The 8709-nt window shown below is 41.5% G+C and overlaps 1 non-coding gene across 1 annotated transcript; it reads right to left on the bottom strand.

The window, feature by feature from the left end:
* Positions 1–8321: 8321 nt before the first annotated feature.
* LOC126076622 (U6 spliceosomal RNA) lies at positions 8322–8428 on the bottom strand. The gene has a single exon (XR_007517549.1). It is a non-coding gene; the product is annotated as a U6 spliceosomal RNA (small nuclear RNA).
* Between the last annotated feature and the right edge of the window lie 281 nt (positions 8429–8709).

The following is an 8709-nucleotide window of genomic DNA, read 5'->3' as shown; positions in this document are numbered from 1 at the left end:
GCACAACTCAAAGAATATAATCAATGTCACTGAGTTGTACATGTAGAAACGGTTGAATTGGTGTATGTTGTGCTGTGTATACAACAAGAACAAAATAAAATTAAAAAAAAAAAAAACTTGAGCCAAGAAAACATAAACTTCAAAAAGACATCAAGGATAAGGAATAATACACGTAGTGTGTTGAATAGTGAAAAATGATGTCCATCCAGAACCCAGAATGTGATCTTATTTGGAATAAGGGTCTCTGCAGATGTAATTAAGGTAAGGATCTTGAGATGAAATCATCTGGATTCAGGTGGGCCCTAAATCGAATGACAAGAATACTTATATGGACAGAAAAGGAGAAGACACACAGATACAGACAGAAGAGAAGCCATGTGAAGATGGAGGCAGAGATTGGAGTTATGCAGCCCTAAACCAAGAACGACAAGGATTTTGGCAACCACAGGGAGCTAGGAGAGAGGTATGAAAGAGATTCTACCTCAAAGCCTCTAAAGGGAACCAATCCTGCTGACATTTTGGACTTTTGGCCTCCAGAACTATGAGAAAATAAATTTCTGTTGCTTAAAAAAAAGAAAAACCCTATGGATCACAACAGAATGTTGTCCAGTATAGGCTGGAAAATGAGCCCCCTACCTTGGGAGGCACTCAAAATGCAAGTGGCTGCAACAATGGACTTGAGCATACCAACAATCATGAAGATGGTACAGGACCAGACAAAGTTTGTTTGGTTGTACATGGGGTTCCCATGAGTCAGAGTTGACTCAACAGCAACTAAGAGCAACAATTGATATTTAAGCCTTGGTTCTTTGAAATTACACTCACCCTTCAAAGTACTTTTGCTTTGAACTCCTCTTGAGGACATCCCAGCATAATTCAGCACAGCCTCTGGAGAAACCCAGGCTGCACTAGCCAGTAGACCGAAGTTACCATTGGGATTGTCCCAGTCCCTGACATGGAGAATTGGGCAGTAGTCAGGCAGAACCTTCAGCACATTTAAAAAGAAAATATTTGGGACTGGGCATAAATATTTGAATTCGAATAATGTATATATGATAGAATGCCATTGATTATAGTTCCAGAAGTGAAAGTGTATAAAGGTCTAGTAGAATTTGAAGAGAAAGTAGAATAGTGCCAGCCTAGAATAAATACAAGGCAAAACATACGTTATATATTTCCTTTCTAGAAAGAAATGTTAATTTGGTTATAAAGAAAAAGTTTGATTCTTAGGCCTAAAAACATATGGAGAATGTATGATTCAGATTACAAAATGTCTTCCCCTGAAAAACTTTTAAGATTTCTCCGCTATCCAAAAGTCAAAGCACATAGTAAATCAGTGGCCCCCAAATGAGCTTGATTGTAAGAATCCATAAGGAAACTTTTAATATGTAGGTTCAAGACTTAATGAATCAAAATCTCATGAGGGGGAGCCAGGAATTCTATTTTTAAAGGCACTAAATGTGTTTCTGGGGATTGGCCAGGTTTGGGAGCCGCTGTAGAGGACAACATCCCATGGCACCTTCCAGAGCTAACATGAACCTTTTTGTTCTCTGATGCTGGTCACTTGTGACTGGTTTCACTCTTACTATCTTGAACTTTCAAGTAATAACCCCTGTTTTTGATCAGGCATCATAAATTAAACATTTTGTGTGTATCAGCCCAGCTTATAACAATTCTTCCTTCCCAGCCTATAGGGAAGGACCTTTTTATTCAATGTGACTCCACCACTGACCTCAGTTTCTTGGGCTAGGAATGATCCAAGCTGAGCAAATCAGAAACTCAGGACCGTGGAAATTTTGAACTGGGAGCAAGAAAGAGTCCCTGAATGTAGCTAGAGCTTGTGAACTTGGAAACTGTTGGCTATCATCTTCCACTGGACTGAGTGGCAGAAAAACTGTTCCCCAAGAAATAAGGCAATAGATGCACAGAAAGAAGCAGAACAAGAGACAAAAGGAGCACTCCTGGATCCCCAACAGGTTTCCAGTCATCCACTGAAGCCTCAACGGCCAGCTGCGTTCTAGTCCTTGGTTTCCATTATCCACCCCTCTTATGTATAATTAACTTTGTTATCTTAACTAGCTTCAAGAGGTAACTTGCCGCAATGATTCCGCCTGGTGGAACTACTTACAATTGATAATGACACATATTGAGAAAAGAGGGTTCATGGCCCCCAATGGTGATTAAAGTCTCCAGGTGTGACAGTTCAGAGGATGTATGACACATTTCTTTGTATTTAAAGGTCAGTGTACACCAGATATCTATGCATATTGATATAGCTGGTAAAAGTCAACTCTTCTTTTTTTGTTAATATGGAAAAAAAAAGTTTAGGACAAAACCTTTTTGTATGAGATTAATTACAACATTCTTCTGAGAAAAAAATTACCATTCCTCAATGAAAATGCTTAAGTAATTTTCTGATAAACCCTAGATTAAGACCTTCTCTAGAAACTTGCAGCCCACACCCTCAGCTCCCTGTCAGGAATCTAATGGTATTCAACCAGGCTTTTTTTTTTTTTTTAACCGTATCCAGTCAAACAAAGATTACCTAGCCATTCTCTTGTCCTATAAAATGTCCATAGCAAAAACAAATCTTTGAATTGGCCTATCAGGTCTCCTTCCTTATTAAAAAAAACCGACCAACCCACTACCGTTGAGCCAATTCCCACTCATAGCCACCCTATAGGACAGAATAGAGCTGCCCCATAGAGTTTCCAAGGAGAACCTGGTGGATTCAAACTGCCGACCTTTTGGTTAGCAGCCATAGCACTTAACCACTACGCCAACAGGGTTTCCTTCCTTGTAGCAAGTATGAAATAAAACTTTGACACCAGCTCATAGCAAAATTGTCTAAAAAAAAATTTATCAAAATTTGGTGAGTCTTTATCAAGACCATATTTTGACCACTGTTGCAGTTTACATTAGCCAGCTGGTTGTGACTCCTTGTCATCTGACAAGTTGTTTGGTACTTTGTTCAGAAATTCTCAATTCAGGTTTTATAATGAATGGAGTATCTGCTGTGACTTTAGAGCTGTCCAAAATCTTGTCGCTGTGTCATGTGAAATGCTTCAGCAGTGTGCTTAAAAATGTTGCCCTGTCTACAGCTCTCTCACCTTTACCGTTGTTCGCCTAGAAAGTGGTTTGGTACCAGAAGATTTTTATTTTTCTGTTTGATATTTTTTATATCTTGCTTGCTGAGCATATTCCAAAACAACATCATTATCATTGTCTTTTGTCATTTAATGTGTGCAAGTGTTGGTTCATTAGTTCAAACATTTGTTAGTATCCACCGTGTGCAATGTGTTCTCTTCACTTCCTGCCTTCCAGAAGTGCAGGTGATAATGGAATTGGTGAAAGGAAAATACCAGTAAAGCTCAATGGTGCAATGAATCTAGACCATCTCACGTTGCAGGATTTTGCTGCACTTAAACACACACCAGATGACATCAAACAAAATTAAAGATATATATATTGAAAAGGAATTTGTAAATGTACTGAAATCTTTCAAAGAAACACCTAGACATTACATTGTACCACCCAAAGCATTTGTTCTAAGGTGGGATCCTTTCCTCAGTGGCGTCACTAGGGGGGTGCAGGGGTTGCAGACTGTACCCTCTGACACTATCAGAGGGGGTGATACCATAATGACCCCAGGGTCGGCGGCAGTGGGGGAGCAGGTGCCACCGGAGGAGGGGCCACCAAGGCAGTGATGTCACTAGGGTTGGTGTCACCCCTTCACCCACCAGTCAGGGTGCAGGCAGCCAGGCTGTGGCACCCGCCATTAGGCAGAGAAGAGGGTCTCGCCTTGGCAAATGGGAGAAAGGAAGAGCTGTGGGGGGGGGGTGCGGCTGTCAGCCACGCGTAGAAGTGGGGCGGGGCCAGGTAGCTCCACCCACAGGGGGGTTCAACAGTCAGCCCCGCCCACCCAAGGCGGTGGCGGGGAGTGAAACCGTGAGTTATGGCACTGACTGACAACAACTCCAGTGTTATCACTGCCTTTCCTCATATACCTATTCTTGACAGTATCTGCTTCCTTCAAATCTCTTCTCATCCCAATTTCAGCAAGGAGTTGACTTTATCTCATTTCAACGCCCTTCCTTTAGTCTAATATTCCAAGCCAATCCTGTTCTTTCAGGAGTCGCTCTAGGCCATGTCTAGCCATTCAAGGTTTTTTGAGACTCTACAGTTCTATTATTCTGATCAGCATAAGAAAAGTCTAGGCCTGCAAGCTGTTTCACCAACAACTGTCCTTCCTCTTTACTAGGGGGTTAGGGGAAGGCAGCAAGACTGTTCACACTCACATAATGATAACTCTATCTCCACTATAGCTATCATATGATACAATGTGAGGTAAGGGCCATATGACTTCTACAGTGCATCTAGAAGAAAGAGTTCATTTCTATTTATGGAAATTAGCCAAGTTTCATGGGCCAATGGATGGAAATCAACTTGAAGCTGACACATCAATCATCTAGGGTGCACAAAGCCTACATGGACATAAGGCTGGAACTTGCTGCACCAGGCCTCCCTTCCTGACATTCTGCAGCCTAGTCAAAGCCAATCCATCCACACCTGTCTCCAGATAGTCCAGTCAATTTGCTTGGGCTATAATGGTCTTGGTCCAGCCACAATGGTACTGCACAAAGCCTGGAAAAGGTTTCTGCTGGTTTCTTTGCTGTATAGCAAACCTGCTTGTGTGGAAACAAATAAACACAGAAAGCTTGAGACTGCTTATTTTTAGGAAGACCCACTTTCAAGGTTGGCCCTAGACTGGCATTCAGGAGGGTTCCCACCAACCGCATACTGAAAAGAGCCGCTCCCTGTGCCTAAATTGTGCGTACAATGAGATGTGTGCTGAACATCTGCTTTTCTCCTGGGAGTCTGTAATTTTGGTACATGCTAGGCAGAGGGTGCCTACGTGAGTGGCCACCATAAAAACTCTGGGGGCTGAGCCTCTAATGAGTTTCCCTGGCAGGCAACGTGTTGTATGCATTGTTACACCTTATTGTTGGAGGAGTCAAGTGCGTCCTATGAGACTCCACTGGGAGACGACTCTTGAAAGCTTGTGCCTGATTTCCTCTAACCTTTCCCCATGCACCTTTTCCCTTTGCTGATTTGGCTTTGTATCCTCATGCTGTAATGAATCATAACCATGAGTATGACTATATTCTGAGTCCTGTGAGTCCTCCTAGCAACTCATGGTGCAGGGAACTGGCCCCGAGGACCCCTAATGCACTACCCTCCTACTTTACAATCTCAGCTCACATAGCCTCTGCTTTTGTTTGCTCTGCTCCTTTCTGTTCCTCAGACTATCCAGGTTCTTTCCAATTCCAGGTCCTTTGCACATACTACCCCTACTGCTTGGAATAGTCTTCTCTTTTTATGGCTTTTCCTTCCTTATGTATGTCACCTCCTCAGAGGCCTTCCCTGACCACCACCAACACAGTTATTTACTATCACCTCTTTATTTACTTCAACCTAGAGTGAGATTGTTTATTTACTTAAGCATTAGGCTACAATTCCTCAGGGTCTGGGACCTATCTGTCTAATCCACACTATATCCCTAGCATTTACGACAGAAAAAATCCAGTTTGTATCTGTTGATAGATTAAATGGATGAATCCCTGGATTCAGATCAAAATATCCAAGGAGAAGGGGATCTTTAGAAACTCATTCCAACATCTTCCATCCTTTCAGAAGTGTATTTTCCACCAATAGATTTCCTTTTTTATTTATTATTATTATTTTTTATTGTGCTTTAAGTAAAAGTTTACAATTCAAATCAGTTTCTCATACAAAAACTTATACACACATTGTTATGTGACCCTAGTTGCTCTCCCTACAATGGGACAGCACACTCCTTCTCTCCACTCTGTATTTCCCGTGTCCATTCAACCAGCTCCTGTCCCCCTCTGCCTTCTCATCTCACCTTCAGACAGGAGCTGCCCACATAGTCTCATGTGTCTACTTGAGCTATGAAGCACACTCTTCACCACTATCATTTTATGTCTTATAATCCAGCCTAATCTTTGTCTGAAGAGTTGGCTTTGAGAATGATTTTAGTTTTGGGCTAACAGAGAGTCCAGGGGCCATGACCTCTGGGGTCCCTCCAGTCTCAGGCCATTAAGTCTGGTCTTTTTACGAGAATTTGAGGTCAACATCCCATTTTTGTCCTGCTCCATCAGGGATTCTCTGTTGTGTTCCCTGTCAGGCAGTCATTGTTGGTAGCCAGTCACCATCCAGCTCTTCCAGTCTCAGGCTGATAGAGTCTCTGGTTTATGTGGCCCTTTCTTTCTCTTGGGTTCATATTTTCCTTGTGTCTTTGGTATTCTTCATTCTCCTTTGCTCCAGGTATGTTGAGACCAATTGATGCATCTTAGATGACCGCTTGCTAGCTTTTAAGACCCCAGACAACACTCACCAAAGTGGGATGCAGAATGTTTTCTTAATAAACTTTGTTATGCCAATTGACCTAGATGTCCCCTGAAACCATGGTCCCCAGATCCTCACCCCTGCTACTCTGTCCCTTGAAGTGTTTGGTTATATTCAGGAAACTTCTTGGCTTTTGGATTAGTCCAGCCGTGCTGACTTTCCCTGTATTGTGTACTGTCCTTCCCTTCACCTAAAATAATTCTTGTCTACTATCTAATTGGAAACCCTGGTGGTTTAGTGGTTAAGTGCTACAGCTGCTAACCAAAGGGTTGGCAGTTCAAATCTGCCAGGCACTCCTTGGAAACTCTATGGGGCAGTTCTACTCTGTCCTATAGGGTCGCTACGAGTCAGAATCGACTCGACGGCACTGGGCTTGGCTTGGGCTTGACTATCTAATTAGTAAATACCCTTTCCCACCCTCGTAACCATCAAAGAATGTTTTCTTCTGTGTTTAAGCCTTTTCTTGAGTTCTTACAATAGTGGTCTCATACAGTATTTGTCCTTTTGCTACTGACCAATTTCACTCAGCATAATGCCTTCCAGATTCCTCCATGTTGTGAGGTGTTTCACAAATTCATTGTTGTTCTTTATCGATGCGTAGAATTCCATTGTGTGAATATACCACAATTTGTTTATCTATTCATCCGCTGATGGCCACCTTGGTTGTTTTCACCTTTTTGCAATTGTAAACAGTGCGTCAATGAACATGGGTGTGCATATATCTGTTTGTGTGAAGGCTCGTTTCTCTACGATATATTCCAAGGAGTGGGATTGCTAGATCATATGGTAGTTCTATTTCTAGCTTTCTAAGAAAGTGCCAAATTGATTTTCAAAGTGGTCATACCATTTTACATTCCCACCAGCAGTATATAAGTGTTCTAGTCTCTTCACAACCTCTCCAACATTTATTATTTTGTGTTTTTTGGGTTAATGCCAGCCTTGCTGAGGTGAGACAGTATCTCATTGCAGTTTTGATTTGCATTTCTCTAACAGCTAGTGATCGTGAGCATTTCCTCATGTATCTGTTAGCTGCCTGAATGTCTTCTTTGGTGAAGTGCCTGTTCATCTCCTTTGCCCATTTTTTAATTGGGTTATTTGTCTTTTTGTTGTTGAGGTTTTGTAATATCTTGTAGATTTTAGAGATCAGATACTGATCAGATTTGTCATAGCCAAAAATTTTTTCCCTGTCTGTAGGTTGTCTTTTTATTCTTTTGGTCAAGTCTGGATAAGCATAAGTGTTTGATTTTTAGGAGCAACCTGTTACCTAGTGTCTGTTCTGGTGTTTGTGCATTGTTAGTAATGTTTTGTATGCTGTTTAGGCCATGTATCAGGGCTCCTAGCATTGTCTCTATTTTTTCTTCCATGAGCTTTATCATTTTAGATTTTATGTTGAGGTCTTTGATCTATTTTGAGTTAGTTTTTGTGCATGGTGTGAAGTATAGGTCTAGTTTCATTTTTTTGCAAATGGATATACAGTTATGCCAGCACCATTTGTTAGAGACTGTCTTTTCCCCTATTTAACAGACTTTGGACTTTTGTCAAGTGTCAGCTGCCCATAGGTGGAAAAATTGATGCCTGGATTCTCAATTCTGTTCCATTGGTCTATGTATCTGTTGTTGTACCAGTTTCAGGCTGTTTTGGCTATTGTGGCAGTATAATAGGTTCTAAAATAGGTAGAGTGAGGCCTCCCACTTTGTTCTTCTTTTTCAGTAACGCTTTCCTTATCCGGAACCTCTTCCCTTTCCATATGAAGTTGGTGATTTGTTTCTCCATCTCATTAAAAAATGCCACTGGAATTTGGTTTGGGATTGCACTATATCTGAAGACTGCTTTCAGTAGAACAGACATTTTTACAATGTTGAGTCTTCCTATCCATGAGCAAGGTATGCTTTAAAAATATGAAATGCTTCGTGAATTTGTGTGTCATCCTTGCTCAAGGGCGATGCTAATCTTCTCTGTATTGTTCCAATATTAATATATGTGCTGCCAAAGCGAGCACCAGATTTCCTTTTATAAAAAAAGAAAAAGCTGTTGTTCTCTGTGTGTGTGTCTGTGTGTGCGCGCGTGTGCACATGTGCGTATGCAAAGTGCCCTTTCAGGGCTAATATTAACAGGTCTCATGAAACACTGCAAACATTTTAGTCCCTGCTAAAACAGCTGGATATAACTGACCTGAACACATGCTTTACCGTGAGACCCAGGAATTAGTAATGATCCTGCTAGCTAGTGCTGAGAACTCAGATTCTGGTGAGTCAATACTCTGTCAACATATCTCAGAAA

The sequence above is a fragment of the Elephas maximus genome, chromosome 4, assembly GCF_024166365.1.
Source record: "Elephas maximus indicus isolate mEleMax1 chromosome 4, mEleMax1 primary haplotype, whole genome shotgun sequence".
In the NCBI taxonomy this organism is placed as follows: domain Eukaryota; kingdom Metazoa; phylum Chordata; class Mammalia; order Proboscidea; family Elephantidae; genus Elephas; species Elephas maximus.
Note: the sequence above shows the minus strand (reverse complement) of the source record. Positions and strands in the feature narration are given on the sequence as shown.